We start from the raw sequence: 22,257 nt of genomic DNA, 5'->3' as shown, positions 1-22,257 counted from the left end.
GTGTGTGTGTGTGTGTGTGTGTGTGTGTGTGTGTGTGTGTGTGTGTGTGTGTGTGTGTGTGTGTGTGTGTGTGTGTGTGTGTGTGTGTGTGTGTGTGTGTGTGTGTGTGTGTGTGTGTGTGTGTGTGTGTGTGTGTGTGTGTGTGTGTGTGTGTGTGTGTGTGTGTGTGGTGTGTGTGTGTGTGTGTGTGTGTGTGTGTGTGTGTGTGTGTGTGTGTGTGTGTGTGTGTGTGTGTGTGTGTGTGTGTGTGTGTGTGTGTGTGTGTGTGTGTGTGTGTGTGTGTGTGTGTGTGTGTGTGTGTGTGCGCGCGCGCGCGCGTGTGAGGGTAGGGTAGGGTGGGGTGGGGTGTGTGAGGGCCAGTCAGACAGGGAGGAAAAGAGAGCACGTTCAAGTGTGTGTTTTTGTATAGGTGAAGGTGTGTGCACAGCCTAAGGGGGTCACAGAGGAAGAGACTGTCCAGACATTTCAAAAATAACAACCCTTATAGTCGTGAAGCTGTGTGTTTGTGTGTGTGTCGTCCAAAAGTGTATCTGGTAATTATTTAGTCAGGCTTTGACCTTTGACCCTCTCCTTTAACCTCCTACATCCTGTTCAACTGGATAGAAGATGGACACACATTCATACATATGCAGACCCACACTCTCACACACTCACGCACAAACTGGGGTTTAAGGGGTTTATGCGTGTGTGGGCTAGGGGGAAATTCACAGTTTTTGCGATTTCACCGATGAGGGAAGTTCAGGGTAAAAACAATACATATCTGGACTATCAAGGAATGATCACAACATGTGAGGCAGAGGTAGCCATACTATTGTTAAACCAATCATATACCCAGTACACTCTTCTGTGTCTATATTATACCATTCTATCAATGGATATTATTGAAATGGTAACAGTTCAGAAAATAGACACACACAAGGAGGGAGTGATCTTCAGGCACTGTTGGGAAATGGAGGATGCTATGATTGAAAGTTTTTTGACGATTACTGTGAGTGTGAACATAACTGTCTGTTGATAACCGCGTGCACCGCTGGCTTTTGTCAATTCAACAAAAGGATCCCAAACTATACAGAAATGTTCCTTGACAACCAAGGTTCATTTTCTGCCAATGCAATACAGAAGAAGGGAAGCAGCAGGAGTGCCTCTCGGCTTTATCATTACTTCTTTTGTGATAACAGCTACTCAGAGCCTTATATTAGCCATCATTATGTCTGTCTAAGTTATGTGTAGTTGTGTGTGTCATGTGTCCTTGGCAGTGTATCATGTTTGTAATGTTGTTTATCCATATGAATGTTCATTTGAGCTATGGTTAATATATTGATGCGTAGGAGAATTGTCAGGGTATTTGTATAGCACATATCTATTCATGCTTTCTTTTATTTCATCTGTTATAGATACATTATTTCCAACCCACCACTACCCATGGCTGTGCAGCTATAACCACCAATGATGAAGGAGCAATGTAGACAAAATGTGAGTATAGCACATGCCTGTTTTGTAGTTATGGATGGTCATTAATGGTTAATCTGGTTATGTTTTTGCTTTGATCAGATTTGAGATAAGTAATTACACTAGTTCTAAGCCCTGTAGTTTAATTACCATAACCATATCTTAGCACTGTATATATCCCAGCAAGGGAAGCAGCAAATGTCATCACTGTGCTCCAAAATAGAACAAGAAGAAAAAGAATGTATCAGTGCATGATGACATTTATTTCCCCATCTTCCCAAGGTATCAGACATTAAAACACACACAATAAAACATAGTGCGGCAGTATAGAAAAAAACAAAGTAAAAACAATACAAATACAGCAGTGAAGGGGAATTCAATAAAATCACTTGAAAGCACAGACTCAATTATGGTCAGGCTTGAGTTTAGCTGGAGGGAAAAACTTTGTTTTTAACTGCCGGACTGGTTGAATGGGTTGACTTTGTACTTGGGCGAGATATTTGTCAGTGTGTGCTGCTGTGCAAGTTTGTAAGTGCAAGGGTGTGGGTGTGTTTGTGTGTGGATGTTAAAGGATGTCTGTGATTGTAAGCCCGCAGCCCCTATTCTTAATGCCAGGGTGAACTTGGACTTCCTCTCCTTTCAAGTCTTCTTTTCAATACAGACCGACACCAGACATTTCTAAATTAGTAATTTCTCAAGGGGCTCTCCCTCATTCTTTGTACTTAAATGTTTATTGTTCTTCTAATATCCCTCTAGTAAACACATTATTTAGCAGCTGCGGTGCAATTTAGCAACTATTTGGCAGCTAATTAAAGCATGTATGTGAACAAATATTATTATGTCAGGGCCCAATGTAAACCGACATTCTGTTGGAATATACAAATCAAGACTCACACAATGTTATAGTCAGCTCTGGAAGAAAACGAAAATGAAATCGTGACACCCCTAGTAACCACTTATCTCTTAGGGCAGTCTCCCATGTCTCTTTGCCTATAAAAGAGGACTGTGGTATGTCTTTGTAGTGAATATTGTTTTCCACTTGGGATGTTTTCTAAGTTCCCAAAGGTGTGAGTTGTCAAGCATTCAGCTGTGTGCTTGTTCAATGTCACCTCACACCAGACCTGACCCTGTTGGCTTTTCACCTTTTGAAAGGTGAACTTTGACCTTTCGAGAAATGACCCTTGATCTTAACAGGTCCTGTTGCTGAGAGGTCTGCTGGTGACAGGAGACAGATGGAAACACACATATATGTAAAGGCAGATACACATGTGCTGCTGTGCAGACACTGAGACACTAATAGAGTGGAAAGCATTGCTGTGCAGGGCCGAGGAGTGACAGGAGAACCATGGGGACGCACACATACACAGGGCTCGTCTTACACAGGAAACTGCTGAGACATGCAGGTCATGTCTGTTTCCATGTTTATGGACCTAGCAGACTTACAAAGGCAAACCAGCACATACACACTCACTATGTCTAATACATGTTCTGTGTCTTGTGTGCTGTTGTACCAAGTTTTGGTTAAGACAACACTGTCTGTTTGACAAAGTAGTAGCTGCTTTTGTTCTGCCAGAACTACAGGTCAGCTTGACTTTGTTTTATTACTGTTGTTTTAAAACATGTATGCAAGTGTGCACAAACTCCTAAAGAACATGCATAAATATGGCACATGCATACTGTAATTGAGTTTTCTGAAGGTTAAACTGGACACAAACTCATTGCTTTTGGCCTCCAAGGGCTGCCCTCTCCTAAAATAATGAGCCTCGTAGTTTACCCTTTACTAAACCTCCCCAGTAGACCGCAGATGGCCTTTCAATTACCAGGCTAAAACATGCAGAGTGGCAATGCATGGCATTATCAATGAAAATGCAACAAGGGACCACATTCTCAGCTCCTCATGAGCGAGCAGGCAAGCACACACACCAACACACATACACACTTGCAGATATGCTCACACTGCACATCTGCAGACAAATACACAAGCATATGGGGAAGGTACACAAGTGTGAGCACACATATGCGCGCACACACCAAGCCAGATTACTTTGCCTATTTGCTTAGCAAGCAATCTTTGTTGGGGTCACCAGTCCTCACCCCTGCACTGCACCAATCTATAAAGCCGGCCCTCTGGGACCCAGTCAAGCCAAGGTATTTGTTGAGTGATCTGAAGTTAGTTTCTCCGCTGCTGCTGACTGTTTCACATTCTACCTGAAGTTTCACATTTAAGATAGATGCAGTATGCAATGGAGGCGTGTGGCACAGTGGATAGAGCGTTGGTGCTCGGATCAAGGGGTCACAGGTTCAAACACCCCTGCAGTCAGCATGTCGTTGTGTCCCTGGGCAAGACACTTCACCCCAAATTGCTCCTGTGGGTATTGCCCACAGTATTGATGTAAGTCGCTTTGGATAAAAGCGTCTAACAAGTAACATGTAACATGTAATAGACGACCGACTGTCAGGTTTTCTTTCTGAAGCTCAAACATGTGGCATTAGGCCATATCTTTCTCAATGTAAAGTGAGACACGCAATTAAGAATATTTAAGTAGGAAAACGAACATTTTGGAAGAACTTGGCCAGTGAAAAAGGAAAAGTGCAGTGGAGAAGAGGATGACTAGAAGTATTTTTTCCTCACAGACAAAGAAGTCTTCAGGAAACATTTACAATATGCTTTGACACTGCTACAAGAAACACAACACTCAATATAACATAATCACTGATTGTAAAGTAATAATAATAATGCATTACATTTTTTTATTAGAGTGCTTTTACAGGTGCTCAAAGCGCTTTACAAGTAGACATTACACATATTAGACATGTAAGAGCCATTACTGTGGACATTACCCACAGGAGCAAATGCGGGTAAAGTGTCTTGCCCAAGGACACAACGGCCTGACGCTATGGTAGCTGAGGCGGGTTTTCGAACTGGAGTTCACCAATGCCGCTTGATCTGATGATCAACGCTCTAACCACTGCGCCAAAACCACCCCAAAAAAAGTAATGAAACTCTAAACCAGATATATTCGTATTCTCCATTTTCGACAAAACTACACCAACACTGATGGCAACAAGCACCTATGCACCTCTATCAGCTCTGTGCCTTCACTTTTTTTATTGTTTTATCCTGTTACGGATCTTTGACATGTTCGTGACCCGAACCGCTTGCTGAGCCACAGCCCTACAACATACATTTAAAGTTAGTGTTTCTATATCTCTTACAGCAGTGTCTTTTAACACGTAACTGATTCACCTACACCACTTAAAGTTTTATGAACTCTTTTGTGTTCAAAATCGTTTTTGGTTTCTGTTTTTATTACTGCTGATGATTCAACAAGGAGATTGATGTTTTTATGTGATGGCTCAACAATTCTTAGCATTTTCTTATTTTCCAACTGAGCTCATTTCCGAGAAGCAGATCACCTGCTGTATGATAAAGAGTTGGCACAGAGCTGCTAATTGTTGGTGATTAAGGGTCTGTTTAATCACTAGGGATAACGTGTGAGATGATCAACAGCAAACGTTTAAAATGTATTTCATCTGAAAACATAAATACACCTGCATATACAATATATTATATTTATAAAATATACGCCTGAAAAACAAATCATGACGGGGAACCTCTGTAATTCCAACATCAGCGTGACAGTTAAATTATACTTTTGGATGCTTTTAGTGTGAAATGTTTGCCTACATTAGTATTTTTCTTTTAAATTGGCTCACGCTGTGACATGTTGAGATGAGAACATTGTGGAAAGCTATATGTATGCAAGTCCTACTGTTTGGGAATATATAATTCTCTATTGATATGCTAAAAAGACATTTGGGATGGGGGGTTTTAAAGGCAGATATCCAACAGGGAGTTGTGGGCTAGCAGAGGGTAGCTGCATAATCAGTTCTACCATCAGCTAACTGATGTTCTGCATAATAGAGATGGGATTGTTCTGGGTCTGGGTCTGGGTCTGGGTCTGGGTCTGGGTCTGTGTGTGTGTGTGTGTGTGTGTGTGTGTGTGTGTGTGTGTGTGTGTGTGTGTGTGTGTGTGTGTGTGTGTGTGTGTGTGTGTGTGTGTGTGTGTGTGTGTGTGTGTGTGTGTGTGTGTGTGTGTGTGTGTGTGTGTGTGTGTGTGTGTGTGTGTGTGTGTGTGTGTGTGTGTGTGTGTGTGTGTGTGTGTGTGTGTGTGTGTGTGTGTGTGTGTGTGTGTGTGTGTGTGGCATTATTGGTGGGGGTTTGTCCTTTTATCTGCATGGATGTGTGCATGTCTGCATGTGTCCTGTCTGCATGTGTATGCATGTGTGCAGTCAACGTCTGTATGTTAATGTGTATCTGTGTATCAGGGGCACTGACCTCTTTCCCCATAGGGAGGACAGTCCCTGTCTCATTAGGGAAGAGAGACTGAGAGTGAGACAGACAGACAGACAGACAGACAGACAGACAGACAGACAGGAAAGGAGAGAATGAACAAAAACACAGAAGATGTGTGGGGGAGATGGGGGCAGCAGTGGAAGGCAAGCATAGAATGTATTAGAGGGTCAAAGGGCACTTACCCATTACCACAATGAGCAGGAAGGGCCATGGCAAAAGAGGTCAGGAAGTGTTCTGATTCACACAAGAAACACAAGAAACACACACACACACACACACACACACACACACACACACACACACACACACACACACACACACACACACACACACACACACACACACACACACACACACACACATCTCCCACTTTCCTCCATAGGGTATATCTCACACGCCAGACTTGACTGTGGTTTAATTGAATCAAGAGGCAGAGTGTGGGTGTTTGAGGTTTAGGAAACAGTGGAAGAAGGGGTGTGTGGGTGGGTGGTAAGAGTGTGTGTGTGTGTGAGTTTATTTAGACATAAAATCAGATGGGTGGGTTCCATGTGTGTATGAGTGCACCCAGGGCTCTGTATAGATTTGTGTTTGTGTGTGTGTGTGTCTGTTTATGTAGAGCGGGTTTGTGGTCGGATGTTTGATTATTATTATGGAGGCTGTGGCTCAGTGGATAGTGTGCTGGACTTCGAATCATGTGGTAGCACGTTCGAGTCCCACTTCAGTCAGCATGTCGTTGTGTCCCTGGGCAAGACACTTCACCTCAAATGGCTCCTGTGGGCATTGGCCACAGTACTGCATGTATGTATGTCGCTTTGGATAAAAGCATCTAACAAATGACATGAAATGTATTAAAATCTCTTTGAGTCTTGCTCCATCCTGAATGGCCAGTGACACTCAGGTTAAAATGTCCTTTAAGTTAGATACATTTTTTTTTTCTTCTTCCTACTACAAACAGAGCAAGGTTTGTGTAAGAACAGAGAGAAAGAGTAGGAAAGAGGGAAGAACATAACAAAATAAAAATGTTGTAATTTGAGGATATTAAAATCACACTCTGTAGGAGGAAGAAAAGAGACACAGAGGTTGAGTGATGGAGGAATGCTTAATGAATGTCATGATAATCCTGGAGAAAGAAAAAATCACTGAAGTACAAAGCGACCACAACAGAAGCCCTAAAACTCAACAAAGCCCACCACCGTATGATCACAGAGCCTTGTGGTTTATCTGGCAGGAGGTTCTTATACTTATTACAGTCATAATGTAAACTTCTCCTGTGTTCATGTTACAACAGCCCTACACATGCCTTTACGATCAGGTCATTTAACTGTTTGTGTCACAGATCTGACTTTCAACTCATACCCCTATTTCAGAGTTTCTAGGGTAAGGCTCACTGATATGAGATTCTTTTTTGCTAAACTGGTCTGCTCAGATGTTGTGTCCAGGGCCATTTGTAAGAGAGGTGATTTTTTTACATTTCCTCTCTGATATCATACCAGACATTCAAAGGGAATGTAGAATTGTTAACACAAGTCAGTGAATGTAGCTCAATGTAAGGGTTTAAGTTTGACACAGTGTTGAAAAGGGGTGAGAAATGGAAAGGATTTTTAGTTGTTTCTTCATTTAAAAGTGTTGCAAATATGTAGGGTACATATTTGTCCATTTTCATGGACGTGTATTGCCTCTAAGAAAGTGAAAATTGGAGGAGTTAGAGATAAGATAGAGATCGATGGATATATAGAGAAGAAAATTCAGAGAAAACAGCCGGAGGGAAACGGAGCATTGGACCGAGAAACAGACAGACTGGGATAGAGTGAGAGTCAGAGACAGAAAAAAAGAGAGGGGGAGAATTAAAGTAACCACAACAGAAGCCCAAAGCCCCCTAAGTCCCCTTCTCCTTATGATGGTGGGGTGTGGTGTTGGGGATCTGGCACAACTTCCTACAGCACAGCCCCTTCTCAAACATCTCATATATACACCCAGTCAGAGACAAAGTCACAGCTAACCACATCACAACGTTTGTGTGTGTGTGTGTGTGTGTGTGTGTGTGTGTGTGTGTGTGTGTGTGTGTGTGTGTGTGTGTGTGTGTGTGTGTGTGTGTGTGTGTGTGTGTGTGTGTGTGTGTGTGTGTGTGTGTGTGTGTGTGTGTGTGTGTGTGTGTGTGAAGCCCAGCTGCTCGCAGAAAGCATACGCTGCCTGAGCGTGTCAGAGCTGTCTCTTGATCTCATCTGTCTTTTTATCGCCTAATCCCTGTCTCTCTACTCGTTCCTCCTCCTTATATACCCCCTTTCTGTCCTTCATCTTCTCCCTTCACCCCCAAAAACCCTTTTCCATCTTTTTTCCTTAAGGTTTTTAAATATAACCTCAGTTACTCTGGCATCGTAAAATCCTTTCCATTGATGACGATAAAGGTTGTCTCTTTTCCTGCCCTTCCACACATCTCTCTGGGTTTGATATCTGCCCAGTGCATTGAACCCTTCAAAGTGTTCCCGTTTGCCATAGATGAGTTTCAGATAGTAGCCAACCCACCATATGGGTCATTCATGCACTCTCCCAATGGGTTGAGAATGAGACGATGGTTTGCTCATGAATGTTTCATTCTGGTTTACATAACAGTGGCTCAGCTCTTTGGTAGCTCACACTGACTGTATGATTACAGAATGCCCTCATCTTACTCTGTGCCTGTCTGTCATCGCATACGCTCTCTGTCCCTTTAAATTGGCTTCTCCTTCACTTTCTGACTCATTTTAAGAAAATAACATCACGCAATCCGAACATATCACCATCACACTGCACCCCCCCAGTCTCGTTTTTTTTTCAATTTCATCCTGCCTCATTGGCATGACAGGTTATATTTGTGTTGCTAAAGCATTCACATAAGGAAATAGTAGATAAAGAAAAAAGAAAGACAGTGGGCATTACGAAAAATGAAAATGGTAACATAATAATTGAAAAATAAAATCTGTTTACATATGGTAAAACAAACTTTAGGGAATCTAAATGTATAAATATGCAAAGTAAACATGGTGATATTCAGGGAAGTCCTCAACAAAAAAAACACATCTTTAATAGATTGCATCAATACACATTTACACATGTTTCTGGCTGGCTTAAGTTATATTACATATGTGGGAAGAATGATGAAAAATTATGAACAGCTATGCTTGATTTCAAATCGAAAAAGAAACATGATTATCCAGCCACGCCGGCAGCTCTGTGAGGCTGTACTTTGGTACAGCTGTGCTTTGAGCTAAATACTTACACCAGCATGCATGCTCAAGATGAAAACACTAGCATGCTTATCTTTGGCAGGTTTTATGTTTACCATGTTTAAAATCTTCAAACATTTGCTTATTACTAATGAGCACATAACCTACATTGTTGATTTATTAGCGGTGATAAATTACTATGTTAAAATGGTATTAACGTTTCTATTCTCTGTCCAGCTTATAAATCTCTACTGTATGTAACAGTAAAACAGCTCAGTGCGAATCACTGATGAACTGTCAATTTATTCTGTCTACCTCAAGTCGTCAGGAGACAAACTGAATTGCTGCTCAGCCATACTGCTGTGTTCTTCATTAGAAAGGGAAGGTTTTCATTTTCTGGCCAGGTCGTGAAGGCTGGAGTTACTTTTTCACAACGTTAGTCATATTTTATTCTTATTGATTTTGGAATGTGTACAGGAAATACTTTATACGTGTTTTCTTTCTCCGTCCTGTTGTGGCATGAGGATAACTTGCAGACTGCTGTGTCAACTGTTCTACTCTTGCTCTTGCTTTTAGTTTCTGCAGTCCTGTAAGTCTGAGGGGAGGGTGTTTTTCTTTCTTGTTTTTTCCTATAATTTCAATAACTAGGTTTATTTCGTCCTCCTTTGGGCCAGCTAGTTGCTCCCTTGTGTCAGTATGTTTGATATTCAGACATCTAATAAACATCTCAATCAACTGAGTTAGAAATGTTCAACCTTCCTGCCTCTAAGGGCCAAATTTAAGTACATGAAAGTACATCTTAAATGTAATTTAATGCTCACGGAATCAGCCTGTAATTAGCGTCTGATTCACTAAGGCTAAAGATAATTACACAATCAGAGATCTGGTGCTGCCTTCGAGGCTCAGCCTGTGAGGGAAGCAGGGTCAACTTGTCAGCAGTATCATCTCCAGCTACAGTTCACATAACCCAAGAAACATCTATTTTGTTTGGAAAGGTACTATGGATTGGACAGTGTGTCTGCTTTAATTGTAAAAGTTCTGACTCAACTGTGGTCAGACACCAGCTCCAATAGCTCCAGCTAAGTTAAGACACCACTATGAGTCAGCTCATCTTCTCCGTTGAGCCAAGTCCCTCTCACCACCCATAAACGTCAAAATAGTTCATGTGTTTCCATGCTGCTCCTATTGCCTTTTTCTGCGTCAGTTGTGGGCCAACCTCAGTTCCTTCTCCTTTATGCGTAGCCACCACTGTGTTTGAGTTGGGTTCTTTTAGCCATTTATAAACATGGTGTTAGGCAGACAGTCACTCATAAATGTCTGCCTCCACCCTTTGGTAGATATATTCAAGCAGGGGCTCTAAACCTGCCACTGAATATAGTTTGGCTCTCATCATGACACCGGCCATTAAAAGATATTAGGACCAATATGATCGAAGCAATACAAGTCTTCCTCTTATATCCCTGCTGTCATGCCCAGGCCCGCCTTAACCTGCCATCAGGCCCTGGGGCTGATGGTTTTGTAGGCCCCCTATTTAAACAACAAATCAAAGTCATTTATAGCCTCGGCAGGCTCTGTGATCGCACTTCTCCACTCTGCTCTACGCGCGCCTGGTCCTCTCCTCCAGATGAGTGACGTATCGGGCCTCCCTCATGTATTTGTCCGGTTGCCGTTGGCTCCCCTCCACGTAGCAAGTCCTCGTCGTACTCTCCATCTCCTCCGACAGATAATGTCCCTCCTGTCTGTTTTTCCTCTCCCGCTACTCCATCGCTATCAGAACCAGACGGCCTACTTGGCTCCGAGGCCCCGCGGCCGGCACCGCTACCGCTCGGTACAGAACTCATCTGTCCTTCCTCCTCATCCTGGCCTACAGGTTTAAAATAACCTGCAAGCTTCGGCATGCTTTGTAATAGCTGCTTGTCTCGAAACTCCTTTTCCCTCAACAATTTCCTTTTCCGAGCGCCACTCTCAAACTTTTTCTTCTCAAACTTTTTCTCCTAAACAACCTTCATCTGTCACTCAATCACTCGCAATTTGAATAAGTCACATGTGAAACATATTCTCATTCTGATTGGCTGTGAAGTGGTGCCCACTGACTGTTTCGGAGTCATCATGTCTCTGGAATCCATCGATCTGATTGATTAGCGGAGCAAATGATCAAAATACCACGGAGGGAAGATATTTTCGTTTGGATTACTGGTCTGGGGGAAGCTCGCGAGTGTGTGTGTTTGTGTATTTTTGCATTTGTGTGTATTGTGTTTGTTTCCCGGGGAAAACCCTCACGAGAAACACAGGCTGTTGTTATGCCTGCTGTGACGTCAAGTTACTCCGTTCTCCGCTTGTAATTATGCCGTTACAAGCTTCAACGTTGTATTTATCATCTGAATTTGCCGAAACAAGTTTAATATTCTGAAAGCCAAGACTTTGTTTATTTGAAACCAGATGAAAACAAACTGTAACGGACTCTGCCGTGTTATCTATGATTACTATACGCCTTACATTCATAATGTCAGCCGGAGGGAGGGGGAGTGAGTGGCGAGTGAGAGCTGTCATCTTCCCTTTACAAGCTTCAAAAATGTATTTATCGTGTGATTTTGGAAATAAAAGTTTCATATTCTGAAAGCCAAGACTTTGTTTATTTAAATGTTTTTTAAAAACATCCGAAATAAAAAACTTTTTTATTGGCTCATGATAGGCCCCTGATCTCCGTCGGCCCCTGGGCTTCAGCCCAGGTCAGCCCGTGCATTAAGGCGGCCCTGGTCATGCCATCTCACATCTCGCTCTCTGTCTCTTTATCTCTGACTTACTCTCTTTCGAGGTGTTTGCAGTGGTGATCACTTTATGTCAGGCCTTCTGGTATGTTTAGTTTGGATATTCTCCCTCTCACTATCTGTCATGTCCTTACGGCTATTTAGTAGACTGTGAAGCTGACAGACGATGCCCATGAATGATGAATGATGACTGGAGGTCTGTCTGGTGCCAACAGTATGCATAATACAGCATAGATACAGCTATTTCAGCTCAGACACATGATGCAGTTACTGTATCATCGGCATGATCTGCAGATTCTGTTCTGGACAAAAATGATGACCACTGAAGGGCATGTATAAGTAGGATCCTAAATGATGCAGCTTTACAAAATAGTTGACTGTCACACTGTATGAAGTGTGATCCTGTCAGGAGTGGGCATTTTGTGTTATGTAATGTTTTATTTAAAAGAATGATAGACTCACAACTGATTTGTTTCTTATTTAATCTTTTATCTCTTAAACATTTTTATTCCAAAAAACAATACACTTTTCCTGTGTAGAGAGTCACACTCCCACTGTGTGTGTTATACTCCAACTACTCTGTGCTTGTCTATGAATGTTAGTGCATGTTAGTTTGGTTTGTGGCATTGTTAGAGAAGCACAAAGCCCACCTGTTGGTTCCCCCTCTGGATAACACTTAGCTTTGTCAACACGTTAGCACTGTTTTAGCTGCTAGCACCATTAGCTGCTAGCGGCCGTATCAGCCATCACCATGTCGAGTGGAAGAATTCCCTCAATGAAAGAAATGCTCCAAATTATGTATTTAGCACCTTTAAATGATTAATTTTACCCCCAAGATCAGCTAGTTTGACCCCTACATCACCTGCAGAATATTAAATGTACAACTATTCAATCCATCATTGCACAATTTTCAATATAGATTATGAATACTATTTTCCTCTCAGTTTATTTTTTCATGGCGTCTTAAGAAAGACCTGTGCGACCTCTCAAAGAAGACGTGGGAGTGCATCTGTTCCTGCGTACAGTATGTCCGTTTTTGAAGTGGGTGGCCCCACACACGTATGTACAGCATACAGACATGTTTACACGCCTGCATGTCTGTGCATCTGATTGTGTGGGTGTGCAGGCCTGTTTCTGTGCCTGTGTCTGCATGCATTCGTGTGCCTGTAAGTACTCTAGTCTGCGTTTCCGTGTAGTGTGTCTCTGTCTGTGTGTTCCTACTGTAGTATGTAGGTCACCAATATATTCCTGATGAGGTCTAGTTCTCTGGAGAACTAGACAGATATGAGGGCCTAAATTAGACACTATTATCTGTGTGTGTGTGTGTGTGTGTGTGTGTGTGTGTGTGTGTGTGTGTGTGTGTGTGTGTGTGTGTGTGTGTGTGTGTGTGTGTGTGTGTGTGTGTGTGTGTGTGTGTGTGTGTGTGTGTGTGTGTGTGTGTGTGTGTGTGTGTGTGTGTGTGTGTGTGTGTGTGTGTGTGAGAGAGAGAGCGAGAGCAAACCAGAAACTATTATCAGACAAGGGCCTCACAAGCATGCATGTTCAAATTGGTGCAGACGCTTTTACATGCAAAGAGCAGTATCATGAATGTGTTTGTCTGTCTGTGCGTAGGTGTTAAATTGCATGCTTTTTTCAACATGATGTATTTGTGTAAGTGTGTGTGAAAATGACACACTGGTATAATCTAACAAGCTGCCTGTTACCACTGACCTGGGATTGTAAACCTCAACCCTCACTTTTAACGACAGTTGGCTCAGAAAGCCTGTCCATATTGCTGTTACCGAGCCAAACTGCTAATAAGCCTCAAGCACCACTCCAAGAAAACTAGGTGGCCATTGGCAAAGCTCTGGGTTAAGGTGATACAAAAACGCAGAAATCACATACCATCCATGAGGGTTGAGAAGGATGCTTTCAGAATGTGTAAAAAAAAAATGTGTAGCTTGAAATAGGTCAGGGCAGCTGAATGTTCCAACAGACTTGTTTTTGGACTGTGTCAGTCAAATACAAAGATTCCATACTTGTACTTTTATTAAGCACTTTTGCATGGCTACCAATAAAGAACCATGGGAAAATGATAATGAGGTTTCTTTTAGGCATACAGAATTACACATCTTCTGCCACTTCCTCAATACAAAAGTGACTTTTAGCATAGCTGTTGAAACATTAATTCCCCTTCATGTCAGGATGTCTACATTTCCAGCCAGCCTACTGTCCTCAAGTCACAGGGACAATACCACATGTAGTCAATCTGTCAAACCAATTTGGGAATTTTGCCAGCGCTCAGCCCAAAAGTTACATTGAATCTGAGGGGGATGAATGGGAGTGAGAATGTCTACCTTTGAAAAGCTTCATGCTTTGACCAAATCATATGCTGTCACTCCTAAGCTTTAGAAGGCCTGCACTTTTCATCAAAGCTCTTGATGGCTACCTTTCACAGTACTGTCGAATACACCCTCAAAAGCCTCCCTCCCTCTTTTCCTCCCTTCCCCTCCCAAATCTCTTTCTTCTCCCCTCCGATGTCGACTACCCCTCTTCCCTGCCCCCCCTTCCCTCAATCCTTCTATTCCCCTTGTCCTTAATCCCTCCATCCCTCCCTCCTCAATAAAACCCTCAAATCCCTCCAGGTTTTTTCCTCTCCCTGTGCATGTGTGACTTCAGTACTGTCAAGGCAGATAAAACAAGAGGAATTCAGAATCATCACAGTCATAACCTGCCGTGCTAATAATCCACAACTATCCTTCCCATGTGGCGGTAGGCTGGTGTAACAAGGCCTTTTCTGGATTTATTTGCATATTTGTTTCCCCTTTGTTTCTTTTGATGAATTATTTACTGCAGAGTGAAATGACAGCAGAGATCACTGGTGATTGCTGTCGCGGGTGGATGGGTGCCTTTCTCCTCTTTGTAATTATTCCCTTTTTTCCTGATTTTCAATCAAGTTGTTCCACTCATGTTCCCCGGTGACAACAGACGAGAAGCCGTGAAAAAGGAAAAAAACCCACATATATTTTAGCATTTCTAGTGGAACCTTTCCACTGTCTAGCGGGAGAGCAGCTTCCTTTGTTGTTGTAATGATTACAGAGTAGGAAACAGCAGGGGGAAAAGGAGAGAAGGGAGAGAGTAGACATCAAATGGAAAAAAACACAAATGTGCTGGGAGGGCCACCTCACACACCCACCACACACAGGACAAAAAAACCTCACACACTCATCATCTGACCAATCAGGAGACTTGATTAGCATAAGATAAGCTGAAAGTAATAATTTAAGGTTGCAGTTTGTATTCCTACTGTTTCAAGTTTGAAAACAAAGTCAAATGAGCCTCCAGGAGCTTAAGATTTGGGCACACAAAACATGTCTTGAGAGATGTAATCACAGCGAGTTGTGTCCACATGGAAGCTGTGATTGTAAGCCTCACAATCTGACATTGTGTAGCAGGGATCTACATGTGCACACCATCACACACAAACTGCCACCCTGTCCCCGCATTGCCCTATCCAGGAATAATAATGCATAATTCATATCCCGAAGTCTCGTCTGGAGACAAAAGTCATCGTTTGCATTTATTATTTATTGAAAACAGCTCTCACATGATGAGTCCTTTAACAAACAGAGCTTCCAGTAAGCAGTCTACCTCTTTTTCTTTTTCTCTTGCTGTTTGTGTTTTGGCATAGATTTAAGTGCGCTCATTAGCAGAGGATGAGGGTGTAAGGAGAGGAGAGGAAAGGCAGACGAGGGAGAAAGAGAGATGCAGAGAGTTAGAAAGTGGGAGATAGAGAAGAAATGAGGCCAAAGGATAACGAAATCACTTTTGTAAAGGTATGAATTAATGAGAGGCGTGTACATCCCAAGCTAATTCAATTATCCAAGAAATGCTTGAGGGAGTCAGTTGTACATTTTAGAACTTTGTGTCATTTATAGAGTTAAAGTTTACTTTTGCTACCCAGTGGGTATTTGAAATTACTTAACTGCTTTTCAAAACTTGGAAGTGATAATGTATACTAATCTAATCTTTGCTTTATCAGTGCTCCAAACCTCCTAACAATTCTGTAGAATTAGTACAAGTGACTTTACTAGCACACAAACAGAAACACATACGAACACTGTCACAGTTACACTTGCTGTGCGGACAGTTTGCCTTGGAGGGAGGCAATTTATTGTAGAGTGAAAATAACTATGCTAATGCGGTCATCATTTATTCCAGAGTACTTGCATTTTTATTTTCTTCTACCCCACCCCTTCACCATCCATCAATCATCCTAGCCATGAGGTATTATCTTTGCGGAACATTCTATATTCAGTCTCCTCTTAGATGGCTGGACGCACACTCATACACACGCACAGTCATTTTTGTTAAATCAAAAGAATCAAATCTGGTAGAGCAAAGGTTGAATAATTGATGTGTTATGTTAAAAAAGGAATGAAATAATCATACCCTGTTGGATGTTGGAGGAACATCAAACCCAGAGTTGGATCTTGGCAGACTGGGCTGAGCAGGGTAGGGGCCGTATGTATTTGGGACGGCTGCCCTGTGAAATAATAATGAATAGCAAAGAGTTAGAGGATTAGGAGATTTTTGTTCTGCCCTGTACCTGACACTTTGTGCGTGCCCACCCGTGCTTTATACAGCATGACCAGGGCATCCTGAGCTAATACAGCAAGGTTTTCTGAAAATGGTTTTGTCTGATGGCCTGGGGAAACATTCCAGCAGGTCTGCAGAAATAGATAAATGGCTGCAGTAAAAATTGACACATGGTTCACAACAAAAGTGCTGATCAAATGGATAGATATTGGTGCCATTCCACATGCAACGCAGCTCAGGGGTTCAGCTAAGGCTTAGCACAGATAGTAAGTGCAATGCAATGATGACAGTCAAATGAAATGAAATTAACATGAAGATGCACATTTAATCCTTGTGAAACATTTGTTTCCTTAGCATTCACCAGAGTTGAAAAACAAAATGTTTTTACTTATTATCTGACCAAAAAAACTAATATCACCCACGACTACAGACTATATATGCATCGTGTCCAGTTCTGAACAAACCAACGTGACTTGGCAGATGGCTTGTAAAAAACGATCAACACTTTCAGGCTTTACTGTGCTATAAGCTTGTGATGGTGATGAAATGAAATAATATCCGCTTGTTGGTTACTGCAGACCACCACCCTGTTTCAATGCCAGCCATGAATAAATACGTACAATTCCTAGATGCACGCTCACACACACACACACACACACACACACACACACACACACACACACACACACACACACACACACACACACACACATCTATGCATCATTGCTTCAATTGAAGATAAACAGTTTTAATGTGTAGGACCACCTTTTAAGATTGTCCCCATTTAGGATGCAACAACGGTGCATGATGAATACATTCATTCCAAGCTCCAGTGAGAGCTGTGCAGCCGTGCATCTCTGCCCGATACCTTTTCATGACTGTATGAAGGCTGCACAGTATAGATTTCCCATACAGCAGCAGAGGGATATAAATGTTTATTATTATTACTCTTTCAGCTTCCCATTCGCCATCTGCGTTTTTTTTTGCCCACCAGTTCCAATTTGCGTTTAACGAATGATCTCAGGGAATGAGATGCAGTGAGGTCAGGAGGTGCATGTGCTTTTCTTTCACTGCAGGGGTTTGAATTAGGATTGTATAGATACTTAGGAATACTGTACGTACAAATAAAGGACACAGCGTGACCAACATGATGATTTGCTTGAAAGAGGGCGGGGAGGCATGGTGATTGACAAAAAAGAAGAAAAGGCTGATTTGGAGTCAAAGTAGAGAAGCTTATTGAGAGTTATGACCCCATAAGCCCTCAGTGTGTGGGGGGGAAAACAAGACAAATTGTGAAATACATTGTCCGATTCAGACAAAGATAACATGTTATATGGATTATCGTGAATCAAGCTTTACAACATTCAGAGCACATGTGTAAACCTTTAGATGGGTTAGCACACTTGCAAGTGGTGGCAAATTGTCACGTGTCCCTCCTTTTAAGTTTATCCATTAAAACTCTCCCATCCGTTTCTGAGGCCTCTGACTTGAAATGGTGTTTAACTCAGGGGGGGCTTATTTTATTAATTCACTGTTTCCTCTGTTACAGGCCCCCTTCTACAAAGTCCACATTGCGAGAAGACCACCTCACAGGGATTTTCCCCTTCACCAGGTAACCACAAAGAAAGAAAAGCAGCACATTATCCACATGTACAACATACCCCTCAACACACACACACACACACACACACACACACACACACACACACACACACACACACACACACACACACACACACACGCACTCACACACACACACACACACACCACCAACACAGGGTCTCAGTGTTCTCTAATCCACACTCAGGCTGAATAGGCCGCTCCATGCAATGGAGGGATTACACTGTCGGATTAATGGGACTTTTAATTTGAGTCATTGTGAGTGCCCTTGATAACAAGAATAGGTGCAGGAAGAATACCACCGGCTCTATAATGATATTGCTAAATGTGTTGCAACTGGACATTTAGTGTACTGACACACACACTATGCCTGTGTGAGAGGATGTATCTGAAAATGATCATACATAAGCAGCAGCTTTAGCATACTGTCAAAAGTACTATCGCTATTTTCTTTTCTTTTTGCGGCTGCTTTTAATTGATATATTCACATCTTAAACTGCACTGTAACTGTTATTATCTTTGGTTTTTAATGCCATTTTCTTAATGTCTTTCATTTTTGCAAAGCACTTTGAATTGCCCAAAGTCCCCCCAAAGTTAGTTAAAGTAGGTAGTTAAAGTAATTATTGGGGTTAAAGTCCCCTCGTAGGTGGTTAAAGTCCCCTACGTGCACCGTTTTGGTTTCAAGAAAGTCCTAGAAAAGACAACTTAAACTTAACTAATGTGCATTTAAAGAATAGTTTTGGCGAAAACTAAAAAGGTACCATGGGGTACATGAATTTGTTTTGGTTTCAAGACCCTGGTTCATGGAGGATACCACAAAAGTCCTAGAAAGACAAGGTAAACTTAACAATGTGCATTTAAAAATAAAAAAGAGGGATAGTTTCGGCGAAAACTAAAATGTACCATGGGCATGGGGTCAGATTATCATTTTCCAAAGGGGGGTTCGTTCAGATGTGTGAATCTCATGTATCTTTGCTTTTAAATGAGTGTTTTTAGATATCATTTTATAATATGTTTCTTAAATGCTATTAATGTCTTTCATTTGTGTAAAGCACTTTGAATTGCCTTGTGTTGAAATGTGCTATATAAATAAACTTGCCTTGCCTTGCCTTGCTATTAACTATACTGCAGGTATTACCAAATTAGTATTACTACTACTACGTTTACTACTTGTATCACAATTGCTACCATAGGATCTGGAAAAGTGTTGTCATGTCAAGTCCCTTGTCAGCCTGCTTGTTGGCAGCCAACTGTACAGCACTGTGAAAATTGTTATGAGCTGAACTGAATGACACAACATTTCCGTAGTCACTTTTAGTTACATTTTCAATGGAAGTAATGTCCAACCATATACACAAGGCACCCAATTCCTACAAAGTGGTGTGCTACCTATATAGGGCCAAGATGGAAAGAAAGGGAGAGAAAAGAGTGAAGAGGCCAACAGTCAGGGGAAAAAAGGCATTGGCCTATGGGACTTTTTTCAGCAGGGTGAAGAGAGCTTGATGAATTGATGGATGACTGGATACTGAGTGGGAAAAAGAGCTTCATAGAATTTACTTTTCCTACAGGCAATAATTCAAGCATGGATTTAAGCATACCAATGGATAAACAGATAACAGCATTGCATTTTTCTTTTAGTCATTATCTTTCTCTCCTACCAGAAACCTGACAGCTGCTCTGATTACAGAATAATGTTATGTTAATTAAATCAAGTTGGATTCATTATATTTTGCACAAGGCCAGTGCTGTGCATTATGTTTTCATCTCCCTGGGAAAGAGAATACAACAACCAAACCCTAAAACATCACTGGTTGTTAATGAATTGTACTTATTAAAACCACACTGTTAAGCTTGCCCTTCAAACCTGGCTTTTCCAAAACTGCTGGTTGGAATTTTAATCAATCCCTTTCCTTAAAATAATGGAAAAAGTTCAACAGTAGTTCCAACAACAGAGAACATTGGTGTTTTGACAACTGTATTTTAATGTTGGGAAATTATTTGAACATCACTAGTTAGATAACTTTAAAATACCTATATGTTTCTGCTGTTGGCTCTACTCCAACCTCATTCTGTCAAAATAGCACCACGGCTGAATTCCACATACAAGCTGTGAAAGTTAATTTGCCTCATCTTGAAAGCTTAGGTAGATATAACATGTTTAGTCTTTAAAATACTTGTTTTCCTTTTTGTCACCCCACTGACAAGTCATTCTTATTGTTTGTATTATGCCTGTAGTTTCCTTGTTGGTGGTTCAAGACGCACAGAAAGCAATTACTTTCAGCCCAATGAAAGAGCTATTTAAATCTTTATTCGGGTCTTTTTGAATAAGCTGTATGCATTATCTTATGCTAATATTATCATCATACAAGATATTACCACATATATTTCTGAGGCGCTTACAGGTGTTGCATATTACTGACGGCGCTAAACAAGGGATACATGCCTTTACCTATAGAAACAATAAGTATAAGGTTGACAAATGATTAAAATGCTATATCTGCACTCCTAATACTGGACAAGTGCTGAAGTTAATGAAGCTAATACTATAAGCACTTACAATGATAAACATATATATAGAGGAAAGTAGTTGTGCTGAAATGAAAACAAAACCAAAATTGTAAGAAAAGGTAATATCAGTTGCCAAATTGAACATCTCTGTAGACCATAGTAACCCTTTTTCCAGTGGAGGTATTCATTTCAATACAGCAGCTACAACTGTAATGTTTTTAGCACGGAATTGGGATGTGCTTCAAAATAGGCAAATTGGGACAACCCCGTTGATATGGAGATGCGTTTGGCAGGGAAAATGGCACGCCTCATATATTATGCTAAAAAAATACACATTTGAAAGAAAGTCTGATGCTGTGAGCAGGAAATTGGGGGTAAATTGGCACATCCACGCAGCTTTACATTAATTGTGCTCGTGCTATTGTCGGGGTGTTGCGGGGTGACAGACAGATGGGTGAGGGCTGACACATGTTTTTGGAGGAGTTTAAAATTCAAATGCTCCTCATGTGTGAATACAGACACCTGGGGTAATCAACTGGCTGCATGTGTGTGGTTTTAGTGGCGTGCAGCACTGTATTTACCCATAAGCCTCTCTGTCCCTGCCTGTCTTGCTGTCAGGGTCTCTCCCTCGCTCTCTGGTGTCAGGTACATTTCCATGTTTTCTGACTGATTAAGAAACGTATTGTAACATATTTCTTTTCTAAGAAGAGGTTTTAAATTATAGAGGCAAGGTCTTTATTTCTGTTTGAGCTCCCGGTACAGTTGATCTCAGCGCTATTGGAAATGTATTCACTGTTAATACCCTCCCACTCGTCCTTCTCCATCTCCCTGTCTCCCTCTCTAGTGCACTCTTTTTCTCAATGGTGTATCTGTGTCTTTGTGTCAGTTCACCTCATGTTATTGGCATGGGGTGTGATTCACTGTCTCTATCTCTCTTTGTTCACTTTTTCTCTATTTTGTCTCCTTCCCTATCTCACCTCTTTCTTCAACAAATCTGGCATAGGATCGAGACAGCCCGCTGTTTTTTCTGACACACTATTCCTTCCTTAAATCTAAACCAACTGAGGCGAAATCAGGTTATTACCGTAGCTGTGTTTCCTCTCGCTTGCTCTCATCTGTTCTTCCATTTAAGCTTAAAGTCTATGCAATTCTAAACCTTTGAGAAGAAACAAAGGGCAGCCGGTCCGTCAGATGCAAGGGTGCGAAGTGGAATTGAAGTACATTGCATAAATAATTCAGAAAAATAAACTCTGAATTGTGAGATGGGTGTGAATATGACTATTTGTGTGTAAGCATATGCCTTCCAGTCTCACATTAAACTCCACATGATGGGCGGTGTTGGCTGTCTGGCCTGGTTTGTTGTGGTCAGATATTTGTGATTTTGTTTGCCTTTCATCTTAAGAGAGATATAAGCATCGATCACATGGTCTGTCCGTGTGTGTGATCTTAGAAAGAGGGAGTTGCAAATGAACTTTTAGGTTAGACAGGATAGATGGATAGAGGGAGAGGGAACAGACAGAGAAGTGGTCCGGCAGGGAATGAAGGAGGATAAGATGAGAAATGTTAGATAAACAAACCTAGATAACCTCAAATAACTTGTCTTAGAGAGAGGGAAAATGTGAATAGCAATGGCAAAAAAGAGGGATAATGAAAGAGCTAGCAATAGCATATTCACTTTTGACACAGGTGAGAAAGCTGGATGGATGGATGGAATTAGAGAGAAAGTGAGGATTTTTTTATAAAAAGCAAGCTTCAAAAAGTCTGCTCTGGAGCG

The 22,257-nt window shown here is 41.6% G+C and overlaps 1 long non-coding RNA gene across 4 annotated transcripts in view; it reads left to right on the top strand.

Annotated features, from left to right (window-relative positions):
• The window catches only part of LOC117461216 (uncharacterized), a 114,546-nt gene that overhangs the window by 73,354 nt on the left and 18,935 nt on the right, over positions 1-22,257 (top strand). For all 4 annotated transcript variants that reach the window (XR_011644727.1, XR_004553675.2, XR_004553676.2 and 1 more), the window contains 2 exons: positions 1,395-1,473; positions 17,905-17,967. This is a non-coding gene — a long non-coding RNA (uncharacterized lncRNA). The remainder of the gene's footprint in view (positions 1-1,394; positions 1,474-17,904; positions 17,968-22,257) is intronic.

This window comes from Pseudochaenichthys georgianus, chromosome 16, assembly GCF_902827115.2.
Source record: "Pseudochaenichthys georgianus chromosome 16, fPseGeo1.2, whole genome shotgun sequence".
Taxonomy (NCBI): Eukaryota; Metazoa; Chordata; class Actinopteri; order Perciformes; family Channichthyidae; genus Pseudochaenichthys; species Pseudochaenichthys georgianus.
This window is presented reverse-complemented; position numbering and strand designations above follow the sequence as displayed.